The 17729-nt window shown below is 46.6% G+C and overlaps 1 protein-coding gene across 1 annotated transcript in view; it reads left to right on the top strand.

The window, feature by feature from the left end:
• PYM1 (PYM homolog 1, exon junction complex associated factor) overlaps positions 1–17729 on the top strand; it is a 233812-nt gene that overhangs the window by 70419 nt on the left and 145664 nt on the right. The window lies entirely within an intron of this gene.

Here is a 17729-nt window from a genome sequence, read left to right as displayed (position 1 = left end):
CACTCCAGCCTGGGGAACAAGAGTGAGACTTGGTCTCGTTAAAAAAAAAAAAAAAGTTAAAAAGAAAAAAGAGAATTGAGAATAGGTAGGTTTAAAAAAAAGAAAGAAAAATAAAACAGATAATGAGGACAGAAAAAGATTCATGCCAGAGAGATGCTCATAAAACAGATGAAAATCATAACATTTTATTTTAAAATGAGCTAAAAGACCTTAAGAAAGTAATATAAAGCCAGGTGCTGTGGCTCATGCCTGTAATCCCAGAACTTTGGGAGTCTGAGGCAGGCGAATCACAGCACTTTGAGACCAGCCTAGCCAACATGGCAAAACCCCGTCTCTACTAAAAATACAAAAATTAGCCAGGCATGGCGGCATGCACCTGTAGTCCCAGCCACTTGGGAGGCTGAGGCAGGAGAATCACTTGAACCTGGGAGGTGGAGGTTGCAGTGAGTTGAGATGATGCCACTGCACTCCAGCATTTCGGAGCGAGAGTCTGTCTCCAAAAAAATATGAAAGAAGCTGGGCGCTGTGGCTTGCACCTGTACTCCAGCCAGGGCAACAGAGTGAGACCTCATCTCTAAAATTAACAAATAAATAAATAAATGAAAGAAAGAAATTTTTTTTGAGACAGTCTCACTTTGTTGCCCAGGCTGAAGTGCAGTGGTGCAATCTTGGCTCACTGCAACCTCCACCTCCCAGATTCAAGCGGTTCTCATGCCTCAGCCTCCCAAGTAGATGGGGTTACAGGACTGCACCATGACACCTGGCTAATCTATGCATTTTTAGTAGAGATGGGGTTTTGCCATGTTGGCCAGGCTAATCTTGAACTCCTGAACTCAAGTGATCCAAAGTGATCAAGTGATCTCATTTGTCCAAAATGACAGATATTATAATCTGAAAAAGATTATAGGCAACTGCCACCACACCTGGCTAATTTTTGTGGGGTTTTTTTTGGTAGAGATGAGGTTTCACCACATTGGCCAGGCTGGTCTCAAACTCCTGATCTCAAAGTGATTCGCCTGCCTTGGCCTCCCAAAGTGCTGGGATTATAGACGTGAGCCACCACACCTAGCTGACATATTTTAAATATTTAAGGAATAACAAGCCGGGCGTGGTGACTCAACGCCTGTAATCCCAGCATTTTGGGAGGCTGAGGTGGGTGGATCACCTGAGGTCAGGAGTTGGAGACCAGCTTGTCCAACATGGTGAAACCCCATCTCTACTAAAAAATACATATATATGAAATAGCCGGGCATGGTGGTGTGTGCCTGTAAACCCAGCTACTTGGATGGCTGAGGCAGGAGAATCGCTTGAACCTGGGAAGCGGAGGTTGCAGCGAGCTGAGATCGCACCACTGCACTCCAGCCTAGGCGACAGAGTGGGACTCCGTCTCAAAAAATAATAATAAAAAAAAAATAAATAAATAAATATAAAGGAAGAACAGGTGAGCCAAAGCAAAGCTAACCTTCAACTATAATGGGCACAGACAAATTGTCATCAATACATAGGGACTCAGGGATTATTGTTCCCATGACCCCTTCCTGAGAAATCCACTAGAGAATGCACTTTAGACAACCAAACTGGCTAGAGAGATGTCAACATAAGGGCTGAGGGTCAGTACCGTATATTAGCTACTCATGGAAATGAGACTAAATGAAGGTAAAAGAGAGAGAGCATAGTATGTAATGGCCATATGATCTGATAATGTAGACATTATAACCATAAAAAATAGGAGAAAGGGAATAGCATTTACAAAAAAAGTTTAAATATGTTTTTAGTAATCATAATGATAAAGGTATTAATACTAGTTATTCTGAGACTGTTTAATGTATTGTGTAGGATAAAACAAATGAGGAATTATGGAATGTTCTAATTCTCTCATTTCTGTGTCCATAAGAACCATGACTCCTTTTTTTATTTTTTATTTTTTGGTAAGACGAAGTCTCGCTCTGTCGCCCAGGCTGGAGTGCAGTGGCCCCATCTCGGCCCACTGCAAGCTCTGCCTCCCAGGTTCACACCATTCTCCTGCCTCAGCCTCCGGAGTAGCTGGGACTACAGGCGCCCGCCACCATGCCTGGCTAGAACCATGACTCTTGATGGAAGAAAGAAAACACAGACTTTTTGTAGTTTCATAGTCCCAAATTTGACAAACCCAATAGTAATGAGCATCTTCTTTTTTTTTTTTTTTTTTTTGAGACGGAGTCTCGCTCTGTCGCCCAGGCTGGAGTGCAGTGGCCGGATCTCAGCTCACTGCAAGCTCCGCCTCCCGGGTTTACGCCATTCTCCTGCCTCAGCCTCCCGAGTAGCTGGGACTACAGGCGCCCGCCACCTCGCCCGGCTATTTTTTTTTTGTATTTTTAGTAGAGATGGGGTTTCACCATGTTAGCCAGGATGGTCTCGATCTCCTGACCTTGTGATCCGCCCGTCTCGGCCTCCCAAAGTGCTGGGATTACAGGTTTGAGCCACCGCGCCCCGCCAGTAATGAGCATCTTCAATAGTAATGAGCACCTGGTGCAGAGATGGTAGTCTCTAATTACCTTTTTTTTCTCTTTTACAGTTGAGTCTCACTCTGTTGTTCAGGCAGGAGTGCAGTGACAGAATCATAGCTCACTGCAGCAATCCTCCTGTCTGAGCCTCCCAAGTAGCTGGAACTATGCGTACATGCCACAGTGCCCAGCCAAGTTTTTTCTTATTTTTTATTTTTTGAGATGGAGTTTTGCTATTGTCCTCTAGGCTGGAGTGCAACAGCATGATCTCGGCTCACTGCAACCTTCACCTCCCAGGTTCAAGTGATTCTCCTGCCTTGGCCTCCTGAGTAGCTGGGATTACAGGCATCTGTCACCATGCCCAGATAATTTTTGTATTTTTAGTAGAGATGGGGTTTTACCATGTTAGCCAGGTTGGTCTCGAACTCCTGACCTCAGGTGATCCACCCTCCTCGGCCTCCCAAATTGCTGGGATTACAGGTGTGAGCCACCACACCTGCCCCCCACCAGCCAAGTTTTTAATTTTTGTACAGACCATTGGGCACTATTGTTCCCCAGTCTGGTCTCAAACTCCTGGACTCAAGTGATCATCTTGCCTCAGTCTTCCAAGTCACAGGGATTACAGGTGTGAGCCACTATGCCTAACTCTAATTATCATTTCTCATTAAAGAAACCAAGATTCTTGAATAAATATGTGGAGACTGCTGGATACTGGGGAAATGGTAAGACAAATGGATTGGAGTGAAAGTGAAGGACACAAATTGCTGAGGTGGGCATGGTTGAGTAAGTGAGCTAAAAGGGAAGTTATTGGAGATTTGGGATTGAGATTTCTAAAATGGTACAGTTTTTGGTGATGCTAAGGTCTAAGTTGAGGCCAAGGCAGGCAGATCACCTCAGATCAGGAGTTTGAGACCAGCCTGGCCAACATGGTGAACCCTGTCTCTACTAAAAATATAAAAACTAGCTGGGCGTGGTAGCAGGCACCTGTAATCCCAGCTACTCGGGATGCTGAGGCAGGAGAATTGCTTGAACCTGGAAGATGGAGGTTGCAGTGAGCTGAGTGTGCCACTGCAGTCCAGCCTGTGCAAGAGAGTGAGACTCTGTCTCAAAAAAGAAAGAAAAGCAAAGGAAAGGGAAAGAAAAGGAAAAGAAAAGAGAGAGAGTGAGAGGAAAGAAAGAAAGCAAGAGGCCGGGCGTGGTGGCTCACGCCTGTAATCCCACCACTTTGGGAGGCCGAGGCGGGAGGATCACGAGGTCAGGAGATTAAGACCATCCTGGCTAACATGGTGAAACCCCGTCTCTGTTAAAAATACAAAAAATTGGCCGGGCGCGGTGGCTCAAGCCTGTAATCCCAGCACTTTGGGAGGCCGAGACGGGCGGATCACGAGGTCAGGAGATCGAGACCATCCTGGCTAACACGGTGAAACCCCGTCTCTACTACAAAATACAAAAAACTAGCCAGGCGCGGTGGCGGGCGCCTGTAGTCCCAACTACTCGGGAGGCTGAGGCAGGAGAATGGCGTGAACCCGGGAGGCGGAGCTTGCAGTGAGCTGAGATCCGGCCACTGCACTCCAGCCTGGGCGGCAGAGCGAGACTCCGTCTCAAAAAAAAAAAAAAAAAAAAAAAAAAATACAAAAAATTAGCCGGGCATGGCAGAGGGCACCTGTACACCCAGCCACTCAGGAGGCTGAGGCAGGAGAATGGTGTGAACTTGGGAGGCGGAGCTTGCAGTGAGCCGAGACTGCACCACTGCGTTCCAACCTGGGCAACAGAGTGAGACGCTATCTCAAAAAAAAAAAAAAAAGAGAGAGAGAGAAAGAAAGAGGGTCTTGCTATGTTGCCCAGGCTGATCTCAAACTCCTGTCCTCAAGTGATGCTCTGCCTTGGCCTCCCAAAGTGTTGGGATTACAGGCATGAGCCGCCTGGCTTGCATCTGATTTATCTTTGAAACATCCAAGGACTAGTAAAATTGGTACCCAGACCAATTTTTTTTTTTTAAGACAGAATTTTGCACTTGTTGCCCAGGCTGGAGTGCAATGGCGCGATCTTGGCTCACTGAAACCTCAGCCAAAGAATTCAGGCAGCCTTTAGGAGCTGAAAAGGGAAGGAAATAGATTCTCCCCTAGGGCCTCCAGAAGGCACCCAGCTTCGCTAACACCTTGTAGTCCTGTAAGGCCTGTTTCGATTCTGACCTCTAGAACTATAAAATAATAAAACTGAGTTTGTGGTAATTTATTACAGCACTGAGAAGAAACGAATACAACTGCCTGCCACCTGCATCCTTCCCATGCACTCCCATACATGCATGCATGCATTCATTCATTCATTCAGTGTTATGTGTTGCTCCAAACACTGAAGACACAGGAGAACAACAAGTTTCTGCCTTCAAGGGGCTTACATTCTAGAGAGTGCAGACAGCCAATGAACAACTCAGGGAATAACTTCAGTAGTAAGTGGCATGAAGAAAACGAAACAAGGTACTGGGAAGGTGAGCACTGCTGTGCACCTGGAGGAGCTAATTTAGATAGAATGGTCAAGAAGGGGGGTCTCTGACACAGTGTCATTTGCACCAAGCTTTAAATAAGAAGGAGCCAGTTGTGTGTTGACCTGAAAGAAGAGCATTCCTGGCAGAGCAACTAGCGAGGGGACAAGGCCTGAAGGAAGAATGAGCTTGGAGGGTCTGAGCAACAGAAAGGAGGCCAGTGTGGTGGAATAGAGAGAATCATAGGGAGGCCATGGGAGAGGAGGTTGTTAGAGAGGAAGGGAGGGGCCAGACCATGCAGGGGCATATATACCATAGTAAGGAGTGTAAATTTTAATTACAGAGAGAAGCTTAAGAATTTAAGTTGGGGAGTAATGAGATTGTATTTTTGTATTTGTTTTTTTTTCTTTTTTCTTTTGAGACAGGGTCTTGCTCTGTCACCCAGGCTAGAGTGCAGTGGCTCAATCTCGGCTCACTGCAACCTCCGCCTCCTGGGTTCAAGCTATTCTCTTGCCTCAGTCTCCCAAGTAGCTGGGACTACAGGCACGTGCCACCACACCTGGCTAATTTTTGTATTTTTATTAGAGACAGGGTTTTACCATGTTGGCCAGGCTGGTCTCAAACTCCTGACCTCGTGATCCACCGCCTTGGCCTCCCAAAGTGCTGGGATTACAGGCGTGAGGTACCACTCCCAGTTTTTTTTTTTTTAAGAGTCAGGGTCTTGCTCTGTTGCCCAGACTGGAGTGCAGTGGCACTATTTTGGCTCACTGCAGCCTCAACCTCCCAGGCTCAAGGGATCTTCCCACCTCAGCCTCCCCAGTAGCTGGAACTACAGTCATATACCACCATACCTGGCTAATTAAAAAAATTTTTTTTGTAGAGATGAGGTTTCACCATGTTGATAAGATTGGTCTGGGACTCCTGGACTTAAGGGATCCTCCCACAGCACTGGGATTACGGGTGTGAGCCATCACACCTGGCAGCGGTTTGCTTTTTAAAATAATCAGCCTTGGCTGGGCGTGGTGGCTCACGCCTGTAATCCCAGCACTTTGGGAGGCCGAGGCAGATGGATCACTTGAGGTCAGGAGTTCAAGACCAGCCTGGCCAACATCTTGAGATCCCGTCTCTACTAGAAAAAAATAAAAAATCAGCCGGGCATGGTGGCACATGCCTGTAATCCCAGCTACTTGGAGGCTAAGGCAGAGGAATCGCTGAATCTGGGAGGTGGAGGTTGCAAGATTGCGCCACCGCGTTCCAGCCTGGGTGATAGAGCGAGACTCTGTCTCAAAAACTAAACTAAAATAAAATAATCAGTCTTGTTGCTGTGTGGTAAAAGAACTGTGGTGGACAAGAATAGATGCAAGAAGGCCGGGTAGGAGGTCCCAATATAATTTAGGTGAGAGATAATGGTGACTTGGACTAGCACCACAGCACTGAAAAAGAAGTCTCTCTTCCATTTGTCCTCCAGTCACCCAGTTCTTTTCCCTGGAGGCAACAACTGTTAATAATTTCTTGAGAATCATTCTGGAAATATTCCATGCACAAATATAGCAAATGCATTTGTAACTTTTTTTTTTTGAGACGGAGTCTCGCTCTGTTGCCCAGGCTGAAGTGCAGTGGCATGATCATGGCTCACTGCAACCTCTGTCCCTGGGTTCAAGTGATTCTTCTGCCTCAGCCTCCTGAGTAGCTGGGACTACAGGCGCCGCCAACATGCTCGGCTTATTGTTTGTATGTTTAGTAGAGACGGGGTTTCACCATGTTCACCAGGATGGTCTCAATCTCCTGACCTCATGATCTGCCCGCCTCAGCCTCCCAAAATGCTGGGATTACAGGTTGTAATTGTTGTTTTTTTTTTTTTTTTTGAGACCGAGTCTCGCTCTGTCACCCAGGCTGGAGTGCAGTGGCCGGATCTCAGCTCACTGCAAGCTCCGCCTCCCGGGTTCACGCCATTCTCCTGCCTCAGGCTCCTGAGTAGCTGGGACTACAGGTGCCCGCCACCTCACCCGGCTAGTTTTTTTGTATTTTTTAGTAGAGACAGGGTTTCACTGTGTTAGCCAGGATGGTCTCGATCTCCTGACCTCGTGATCCGCCCGTCTCGGCCTCCCAAAGTGCTGGGATTACAGGCTTGAGCCACCGCGCCCGGCCTGTAATTGTTTTTTAAGAGGAGGATTTAGAAAGATTACTAGAAAATGGCCAGACGCGGTGGCTTATGCCTGTAATCCCAGCACTTTGGGAGGCCGAGGCAGGTGGATCACAAGGTCAGGAGATCGAGACCATCCTGGCCAAAATGGTGAAACTCCATCTCTACTAAAAATACAAAAATTAGCTGGGCATGGTGGTGGGTGCCTGTAATCCCCGCTACTCTGGAGGCTAAAGCAGCAGGAGAATGGCTTGAACCCGGGAGGCGGAGGTTGCAGTGAGCCAAGATTGCGCCACTACACTCTAGCCTGGTGACACAGCAAGACTCTGTCTCCAAAAAAAAAAAAAAAAGAAAGAAAGAAAGATTAGTAGAAAATTAGCTGGGCATGGTGGCACATGCCTGTAATCCCAACTGCTCAGGAGGCTAAGGCAAGGAGAATCGCTTGAACCCAGGAGGCAGAGGTTGCAGTGAGCTGAGATGGTGCTACTGCACTTCAGTCTGGCAAGAGTGAGACTCCATCTCAATAAAAATGCCCCAAGAAACAAAAACAAAAAAGATTACCGGAAGTATATCTTGTTTATAGAGTCATAGAGAGTGTGTCGTTTTATACAGAAATGATTATCTTTCCTAGATAAAACTGTTCCTAGAGTAGAGGAGCAATTTACTACTCCAGCCCTAATCCTGTGCTGATGAAATAAGCCTTAGTTTTATAGTTTGGTCTCCTGAGTTAACTTCCTGGACAGGAGGGACTATCCCAAGAAAGTGACTGATGTTAGTTGTTTATTTTTTTCGAGACAGAGTCTCAATCTGTCGCCCAGGCTGGAGTGCAGTAGTACAATCTTGGCTTACTGCAACCTCTACCTCCTGGCCTCAAGCGATCCTCCCACCTCAGCCTCCCATAGTACTGGGATTACAGGCATGAGCCACCACACCTGGCAGTGGTTTCTTAAAAATTTAAGTGTATTCCCTAGCAAGCAGACTCAGAGGAAAAAAATAACATTAAGTATATGTCTACTGTACAACTCACCCAGCCAGTAATTCCACTTCTAGATACAGCCATGCACCATATGACGACATTTTGGTTGACAATGGCCACATTAATGATGGTGGTCTCATAAGATTATAATGGAGCTGAAAAATTCCTATGGCTTAGAGCCGTAGCCATCATAACATCATAGTACAACACATTACTCACGTGTTTGTGGTGATACTGGTGTAAACAAACCTACTGCACTGCTGGTTGTTTAAAAGTATAGCATATTCAGTTATGTATATCATACTTGATAATGATAATAACTATGTTACTGGTTTATGTTTTATTTTGTTTGTTTGTTTATTTGAGACAGAGTCTTGCTCTGTTGCCCAGACTGGAGTGCAATGGCCCGATCTCGGCTGACTGCAACCTCTGCCTCCTGGGTTCAAGCAATTCTCTGCCTCAGCCTCCCGAGTAGCTGGGATTACAGGTGTCTGCCACCACGCCCGGCTAATTTTTTGTATTTTTAGTAGAGACGAGGTTTCACCATCTTGGCCAGGCTGGTCTTGAACTCCTGACCTCGTGATCCACCCGCCTCAGCCTCCCAAAGTACTGGGATTACAGGTCTGAGCCACTGCGCCCAGCCTGGTTTACATATTTACTACATTTTTTATCGTTATTTTAGAGTGCACTCTTTCTGCTTAAAAGAAACACGTTGGTCAGGCACGGTGACTCATGCCTATAATCCCAGCCCTTTAGGAGGCCGAGGTGGGTGGATCGCCTGAGGTCAGGAGTTCAAGACCAGCCTGGCCAACATGGTGAAACCCCATCTCTACTAAAAATACAAAAAGTTAGCCTTAGGCATGGTGGCACACACCTATAGTCCCAGCTACTTGTAAGGTTGAGGCAGGAGAATCACTTGAAGCCAGGAGACAGAGGTTGTAGCGAGCTGACATCGTGCCATTGCACTCCAGCCTGGGCAACAAGAACGAAACTCCGTCTCCAAAAAAAAAAAAAAGAAAAGAAACAAGTTAACTGTGAAACAGTCTCAGGCAGGTCTTTGGGAGGTATTCCAGAAAAAGACATGTTATCACAAAAGGTGAGTGTTATTGCCCCTGAAGATCTTCCAGTGGGACAAGATGTGGAGGTGGGAGGCCCAGGTGGGTGGACTGATGATCCTGTCCCTGGGTAGACCTAAGCTAAAGTGTATGCTCATATCTTAGTTTCCTTTTCTTTTCTTTTTTTTTTTTTTTCTTTTTGAGATGGAGTCTTGCTCTGTTGCCCAGTCTGGAGTGCAGTGGCACAACATAGGCTCACTGCAAGCTCTGTCTCCTGGGTTCTCGTCATTCTCCTGCCTTAGCCTCCCGAGTAGCTGGGACTACAGGAGCCTGCCACCACGGCTGGCTAATTTTTTTGTATTTTTTAGTAAAGATGGGGTTTCACTGTGTTAGCCAGGATGGTCTCGATCTCCTGACCTCGTGATCCACCCTCCTCGGCCTCCCAAAGTGTTGGGATTACAGGCATGAGCCACCACGCCCGGCCTCTTTCTTTTCTTTTCTTTTCTTTTTTTTTTGAGAAAAGGTCTTGCTCTGTCGCCCGGGCTGGAGTGCAGTCGTGTGATCTCAGTTCACTGTAATGTCTGCCTCTGGGCTCAAGCAATCCTCTCACCTTACCCTCCCAAGTAGCTGGGATGAGAGGCACACGCCACCATACCTGGCTTTTTTTTTTTTTTTTTTTTTTTTGTATTTTTTGTGGAGACAGGGGTTTCACCATGTTGCCCAGGCTGGTCTTGAACTGGACTCAAGCAGTCCTCCCATCCTGGCCTTCCCAAAGTGTTGGGTTTATAGGCGTGAGCTACCATGCCCGGCCATGTCTTAGTTTTTATTTTTATTTTTTATTTTTTGAGACAGAGTTTCATTTTGTCACCCAGGCTGGAGTGCAGTTGTGCCATCTCGGCTCACTGGAACCTCTGCCTCCTGGGTTCTAGTGATTATTGTGCTTCAGTCTCCCGAGTAGCTGGGATGACAGATGTGTGCCACCATGTCTGGCTATTTTTTTGTATTTTAGTAGACACGGGGTTTCACCATGTGTCCCAGGCTGCTCTTGAACTCCTGGCCTCAAGCAATCCACCCACCTTGGTCTCCCAGAGTGCTGGGATGACAGATCTGAGGCACTGCGCCCGGCCCATGTCTTACCTTTTAATAATTTTTTTTTTTTTTTGAGACAGAGTCATGATCTGTCGCCAGGCTGGAGTGCAGAGGCAGGATATCGGCTCACTGCAACCTCCACCTCCCAGGTTCAAGTGATTCTTCTACCCCAGCCTCCCAAGTAGCTGAGACTACAGGCGTGTACCACCACGCCCAGCTAATTTTTGTATTTTTAGTAGAGATGGGGTTTCACCATGTTGGCCAGGATGGTCTCGATCTCTTGACCTCGTGATCTGCCTGCCTTGGCCTCCCAAAGTGCTGGGATTACAGGCGTGAGCCACTGCACCTCGCCAAAAAAAAATTTTAAGTAAAAAGATCAAGAATTTTTAAAATAGAAAAAAGCTTACAGAATAAAGATATAAAGAAATATTTTTGTGTAGCTGTACAATGTGTTTGTGTTTTAAACTAAGTGTTATTACAAAAGAGTAAAAAAGATAAAACAGTTAATAAGTTTATAAAGTAAAAGAATTACAGTAACCTGGTGGTGCCAGAGGCAGTGGCTCGTGCCTGTAATCCCAGCACTTTGAGAGGCCGAGGTGGGAGGATTACTTGAGCCCAGAAGAGTTCAAGACAAGCCTTCCCTGCTAGTTGAGTAAGATCTTGTGCCTACAAAAAAAAAAAAAAAAAAAAAAAAAAAAAAAAAAAAAAAGAAAGAAAGAAAGAAAGAAAGAGAGAAAAGAAAAGAAAAATTAGCCAGGCATGATGGAGCATGCCTGTAGTCCCAGTTACTCAGGAGGCTAAGGCAGGAAGATCCATTGAGCCTGGGAGGTGGAGGCTGAAATGACCCATGATTGTGCCACTGCACTCCAGCGTGGGTGACAAGAGTAAGACCCTGTCTTTGGGAGAAGAAAAAAAAAAAAGTTACAGTAAGCTAAGGTTAATTTATTATTGAAGAAAAAATATTTAAAATAAATTTGCTGGGCACGGTGGCTCATGCCTGTAATCTCAGCACTTTGGGAGGCCAAGGTGGGTGGATCACGAGGTCAGGAGTTTGAGACCAGCCTGACCAACATGGTGAAACCCCATCTCTACTAAAAATACAAAAATTAGCCGGGAACGGTTGCACATGCATGTAATCCCAGCTACTCAGGAGGCTGAGGCAGGAGAATCGCTTGAACCCAGGAGATGGAGGTTGCAGTGAGCCGAGATCGCGCCACTGCACTCCAGCCTGGGTGACAGAGCAAGACTCTGTCTCAAAAATAAAAACTAAAACAAATAAATAAATAAATAAATAAATTTAATGTAGCCTTAGAGTCTTTATAAAGTCAATAGCAGTATACAATAATGCCCTAGGCCTTCACATTCACTCACTGCTCACTGACACACCCAGAGCAGCATCCAGTCTGGCAAACTCCATTTATGGTAAGCACCCATACAGGTGCACCATTTTTAATCTGTTTTTTTGGAGACAGAGTCTCACTCTGTTGCCCAGGCTGGAGTGCAGTGGTGTGATCTTGGCTCACTGCAACCTCCACCTCCTGGGTTCAAGTGATTCTCCTGCCCCAGCCTCTGGAGTAGCTGGGATTACAGCTGCCTGCCACTATGCCTAGCTAATTTTTTGTATTTTAGTAGAGATAGGGTTTTGCCAGCTTGGCCAGGCTGGTCTTGAACACCTGACCTCAGGTGATCTACCTGCCTTGGCCTCCCAAAGTGTTGGGATTACAGGCGTGAGCCACCATGCCCGGCCCCATTTATTTATTTATATTTTTTGAGACAGAATCTCGCTCTGTTGCCCAGGCTGGAGTGCAGTAGCGTGATCTCAGCTCAGTGCAACTTCCACCTCCCGGGTTCAAGCAGTTCTCTGCCTCAGCCTCCCGAGTAGCTGGGATTACAGGCGCTCGCCACCACACCCGGCTAATTTTTTGTATTTTTAGTAAAGATGGGAGTTCACCATGTTGGCCAGGCTGGTCTTGAACTCCTGACCTCGTGATCCACCCACCTCGGCCTCCCAAAGTGCTGGGATTACAGGCATGAGCCACTGTGCCCGGCCCATTTTAAATTTTTTATGCCATATTTTTACTGTTCGTTCCCTCGTTCCCTCCTTTTCTCTTTCTCTCTTTTTCTCTCTCTCTCTTTCTCTCTCTCTCTCTCTCTTCTCTCTCTCTCTTTCTTTCTTTCTCTTTCTTTTTTTTCTCAAGATGGAGTCTCGCTTTGTTGCCCATCCTGGAGTTCAATGGCGCGATCTTGGCTCACTACAACCTTTGCCTCCAGGGTTAAAGCGATTCTCCTGCCGGACTGCAGATACCTGCCACCACGCCTGGCTAATTTCTGTAATTTTAGTAGAGACGGGGTTTCACCATGTTGGCCAGGCTGGTCTTAAACTCCTGGTCTCAAGTAATCAGCCGCCTCAGCCTCCCAAAGTGTTGGGATTACCGGCATGAGCCACCGTGCCTGGCCTACTGTATCTTTTCTTTTCTATGTTTAGATATGGTTAGATACACAAATACCATTATGTTACAGTTGCCTACAGTGTTGAGTACAGTAGCATGCTGCACAGGTTTGTAGCCTGGGAGTAGTAGACTCTACCATATGGCCTTGGTGTGTAGTAGGCTATACCATCTAGGTTTGTGTAAGTACAAAGATGTTCATATGACAAAATTGCCTAAGGATGAATTTCTCAGAACATATCCCTGTGCTTGAGGACACATGACTATATTTACACAAGAGAAAAGAAAGCATATGTCCACACAGACTTTGTACACAAATGTTTGTAGCAATGGTGTTTTTTTTTTTTTTTTTTTTGAGTCTCACTGTCACCCAGGCTGGAGTGCAGTGGCACGATCTGGGCTCACTGCAACCTCCACCTCCCGGGTTCCGGCAAGTCTCCTGCCTCAGCCTCCAGAGTAGCTGGGATTACGGGCGCCTGCCACCATGCCCAGCTAATTTATATGTTTTTAGTATACACACATATACACTGTAGGATTCCATTTATGTACAATTCTACAATTCTAGAAATGCAAACTAATCTATAGTTGCAGAAAGCAGGTCAATAGTTGCCTGGGAACAGTGCTGGGAGTGGCAGGATGGTGAGATTACAAAGGAGCAAGAGACAACTTCTGGGGTGATCTGTATGCTAATTATCTTGAGTATGGTGATGGTTTCATGGGTATACACATATGTCAAAACTTTTTGGCCAGGCACAGTGGCTCATGCCTGTAATCCCTGCACTTTGGAAGGCGGAGACAGGCAGATCATGGGGTCAGGAGTTCCAGACCAGCCTAGACAATATGGTGAAACCCCATCTCTACTAAAAATATAAAAATTAGCGGGCGTGATGGCACATGACTGTAATCCCAGCTACTTGGGAGGCTGAGGCAGTATAATTGTTTGAACTCGGGAAGTGGAGGTTGCAGTGAGCCGAGATTGCGCCATCGCACTCCAGCCTGGGTGACAGAGTGAGAGTCTGTCTCAAAAAAACAATCAAAAAACTTTTCAAATTGTACACTTTAAATACCTACAATGTATTGTACTTCAATTATCCTCAATAAATCTGCAAAAAAACATTGTTTTTTTTTAAGACTTACAAAGAGTAAGACTGGGCCAAAAATAGTAACCACTGCCATTTGTAATGTTGCATTCGCTGGCAGGTTCTTTGCAAAGTCCTTTGCATAGATTATTTCATGTAGTTCTCAAAATGCTCTTGTGAAGTGTTTTTAAATGAATTTTTGGAGGTTTAGATAGAGTAACTTACCCAAAGCTACACACAAAGCTACCAAAGAGCAAAGGAAGGATTCAAACTCAGGTCTGTCAGACGCTGAAGCTGGGCTCTTAACTCCTGCACGATACTGCCCTCTATGGTCATCCCGAGGTACTAACATCAGTGAGGCCTGGCTTCCTACCCATGACATCATCTTTAACTGTAGCCTGAGGAAGTCACCTAATTTTCTTTTTCTTTTTTTGAGAAAGAATTTCGCACTTCTTTCTTGCCAGGCTGGAGTGCAGTGGCACGATCTCGGCTCACTGCAACCTCTGCTCCCGGCTTCAAGCTGTTCTCCTGCCTCAGCCTCCCAAGTAGCTGGGATTATAGGCACGAGCCACCACGCCCAGTTAATTTTTTATTTTTTAGTAGAGATGGGTTTTCCCCGTGTTGGTCAGGCTGGTCTCAAACTCCTGACCTCAGGTGACATACCTGCCTCGGCCTCCCAAAGTGTTGGCATTACAGCCGTGAGCCAAGGCGCCTGGTCCGGAAGTCACCTTTCACTCAGAGTGCCTGGATCAAGGTAAATAGTGCCTTATACTAGAAAAAAGGATGTGTCTTCAGAACTTCTTTTTGGGGTCCAAGGATGTGGGAGGGAGACTGTATTCCTCCTCCCCACCCCAATCTATCTCCTTTCCTAGTGCTCCCCGCACCCCTCCCAATGTTTCTGGGCCTATCTCACCTTGCTGCTTTCCTACACATTATCATATTTCAGAAACGATGAGTGCAACACTGATCTAAGAGAGTAGAGAGGTTAGGAAAATAGCCTTGGGAGGCAGCTGTGAAGTCAGGGTCCCTGGACCTGCAGATAGTGAGTTGGGACTCCAGGTCACACTGCACACTTGGCTTGTGAGCATGATGTTCACCAGGGCTCAGCTGCACCTGTTCATGCAGTCACCACCAGAAGCCCAGGCTTCCAGCTCATTCCACATCTCTCAGATTCTGGTTCTCATGCAGCCCTTTCTGACCCCATTTGCACTGTTACCCATCTTCTGAAACGTTTTCGCAGCTTTCTGGAACCCAGGATTCATCATCAATAAAATCCTCCAAATTCAACATTCCTTTCACCATCTGCTCTGCAGTATAGTCCGCAGACCAGTTGCATCAGAATCACTTGGGACACTATTAAAATGCAGATTCCTGGCCAGGCGCGGTGGCTCACGCCTATAATCCCAGCACTTTGGGAGTCTGAGGCGGGCTGATCCCTTGAGATCAGGAGTTCAAGACCAGCCTGGACAACATGGTGAAACCACATCTCTCCTAAAAATACAAAAATTAGCCAGGTGTGGTGGCGGGCGCCTGTAATCCCAGCTACTCGGGAGGCTGAGGCAGGATAATCGCTTGAACGCGGGAGGCAGAGGTTGCGGTGAGCGAGATTGGGCCACCGCACTCCAGCCTGGGTAACAGAGACTCCGTCTCAAAAACAAAGTTTGGGATTATCAAGATGAAAAACTAAGTCAATTCTTACCAGCTAGGTTCTTGAAAGTAGAATCCAGAGACAGAATCAAACAACATACTCTGCACTTAGAACGTAGAGTATGTTGTGAGTTTGTAAAATCATAGAAGAGATAGTAGTTAGGACCCATGTGACAGGCTGTGCCTCTAGACACTTCAAGAGGAATCTTGGATCAGCTCTGTAAGTACACCCACAACCACGATTTACTATTTGAATCTGGTTCTGTTGAGCAAGCTGGACTTTGGGATCACTCAGATTCAGTACCCATTTTTGCCTTGGACCTCTAATTTTCTTCTATCACTTCCTATTTACCCTTGGTGTGATCAGGTTACTACAGTATAAAGGAACACTGATAGGGCCGGGCGCGGTGGCTCAAGCCTGTAATCCCAGCACTTTGGGAGGCCGAGACGGGCGGATCACGAGGTCAGGAGATCGAGACCATCCTGGCTAACACGGTGAAACCCCGTCTCTACTAAAAAATACAAAAAACTAGCCGGGCGAAGTGGCGGGTGCCTGTAGTCCCAGCTACTCGGGAGGCTGAGGCAGGAGAATGGCGTGAACCCGAGAGGAGGAGCTTGCAGTGAGCTGAGATCCGGCCACTGCACTCCAGCCTGGGTGACAGAGCAAGACTCCGTCTCAAAAAAAAAAAAATAAATAAAAAATAAAGGAACACTGATGTCTTGAGCCTCTCTAAAGGATGTAGATTATCGCCTACATTCAGTGCTCTTCCAGACTCAGGATTTGCCACAGCTACTTCAGTACATACACTGGTATATTGAGTCAAGTCAGGTCAGCAGTTCCTGTCTGGGATTTCTGTGGGGGAGTGCATTCCAATTAACAGGACAACCTGCACATTCTGAAATACTCTACCCCTTTCTTAGGCTGGGCGCGGTGGCTTACACCTATAATCCCAGCACTTTGGGAAGCTGAGGCGGGTGGATCATTTGAGGTCAGGAGTTTGAGACCAGCTTGGCCAACATAGTGAAACCCCATCTCTACCAAAAAAAAAAAAAAAAAAAAAAAAAACTAGCTGGCGCACGCTTGTAATCCCAGCTGTTTGGGAGGTTGAGGCAAAACTGCTTGAAACGGGAGAACGGTGCAGGTGACACCCAAATGTCTAAAATCTCCAAGCTATATAGGTGTTACCTTTCACTGAATTCTAGAACAAATAAAACTATTGTCACACAAAGATAAGGTAGTGGCTGGGCGCGGTGGCTCACACCTGTAATCCCAGCACTTTGGGAGGCCGAGGTGGGCAGATGATGAGGTCAGGAGTTCAAGATCAGCCTGACCAACATGATGAAACCCCATCTCTACTAAAAACACAAAACTTCGCCGGGCTTGGTGACGTGTGCCTGTAATCGCAGCTACTCAGGAGGCTGAGGCAGGAGAATCACTTGAACCAGGGAGGCGGAAGTTGCAGTGAGCCGAGATCATGCCACTGCACTCTAGCCTGGGTGACAAGAGACTCCGTCTCAAAAAAAATAAATAAATAAAAAATAAATAAGGTAGAGCCTTTCTCTATACTTTCCAGGATGTCTCATGTTTCTAGAAATGCCTTTAGTAGGCTGGGTGTGGTGGCTCATGCCTGTAATCTCAGCACTTTGGGAGACCAAGATGGGCAGATCACAGGGAGATCGAGACCATCCTAACACAGTGAAACCCCGTCTCTACTAAAAACACAAAAAATAAGCCAGGCATGGTGGCAGGCGCCTTCAGTCCCAGCTATTCGGGAGGCTGAGGTAGGAGAATGGTGTGAACTTGGGAAGCGGAGTTTGCAGTGAGCCAAGATTGCACCACTGCACCCCAGCCTGGGCGACAGAGCGAAATACCGTCTTAAAAAAAAAAAAGGCTGGGCGCGGTGGCTCACACCTGTAAATCCAGCACTTTGGGAGGCCGAGACAGGTGGATCATGAGGTCAGGAGATCGAGACCATCCTGGCTAACACGGTGAAACCCCGTCTCTACTAAAAATACATTAAAAAAATTAGCCGGGGGCGGCGGCGGGCGCCTGTAGTCCCAGCTACACGGGAGGCCCAGGCAGGAGAATGGGGTAAACCTGGGAGGCGGAGTTTGCAGTGAGCTGAGATCCAGCCACTGCACTCCAGCCTGGGCTACAGAGCAAGACTGTCTCAAAAAAAAAAAAAAAAAAAAAAGAAAAGAAAAGAAAAAAAAGAAATACCTTTAGTGTCTTTTCCAAGGTAGGAAAGATGAGCATCTGGACATTAATCCTTTTATGCTCTGAAGCTATCCAAGTCATATACCTATTATTCAACTCGCCCCCCCTCC

The sequence above is a fragment of the Macaca thibetana genome, chromosome 11 (genome assembly GCF_024542745.1).
Source record: "Macaca thibetana thibetana isolate TM-01 chromosome 11, ASM2454274v1, whole genome shotgun sequence".
Lineage (NCBI taxonomy): Eukaryota > Metazoa > Chordata > Mammalia > Primates > Cercopithecidae > Macaca > Macaca thibetana.
Note: the sequence above shows the minus strand (reverse complement) of the source record. Positions and strands in the feature narration are given on the sequence as shown.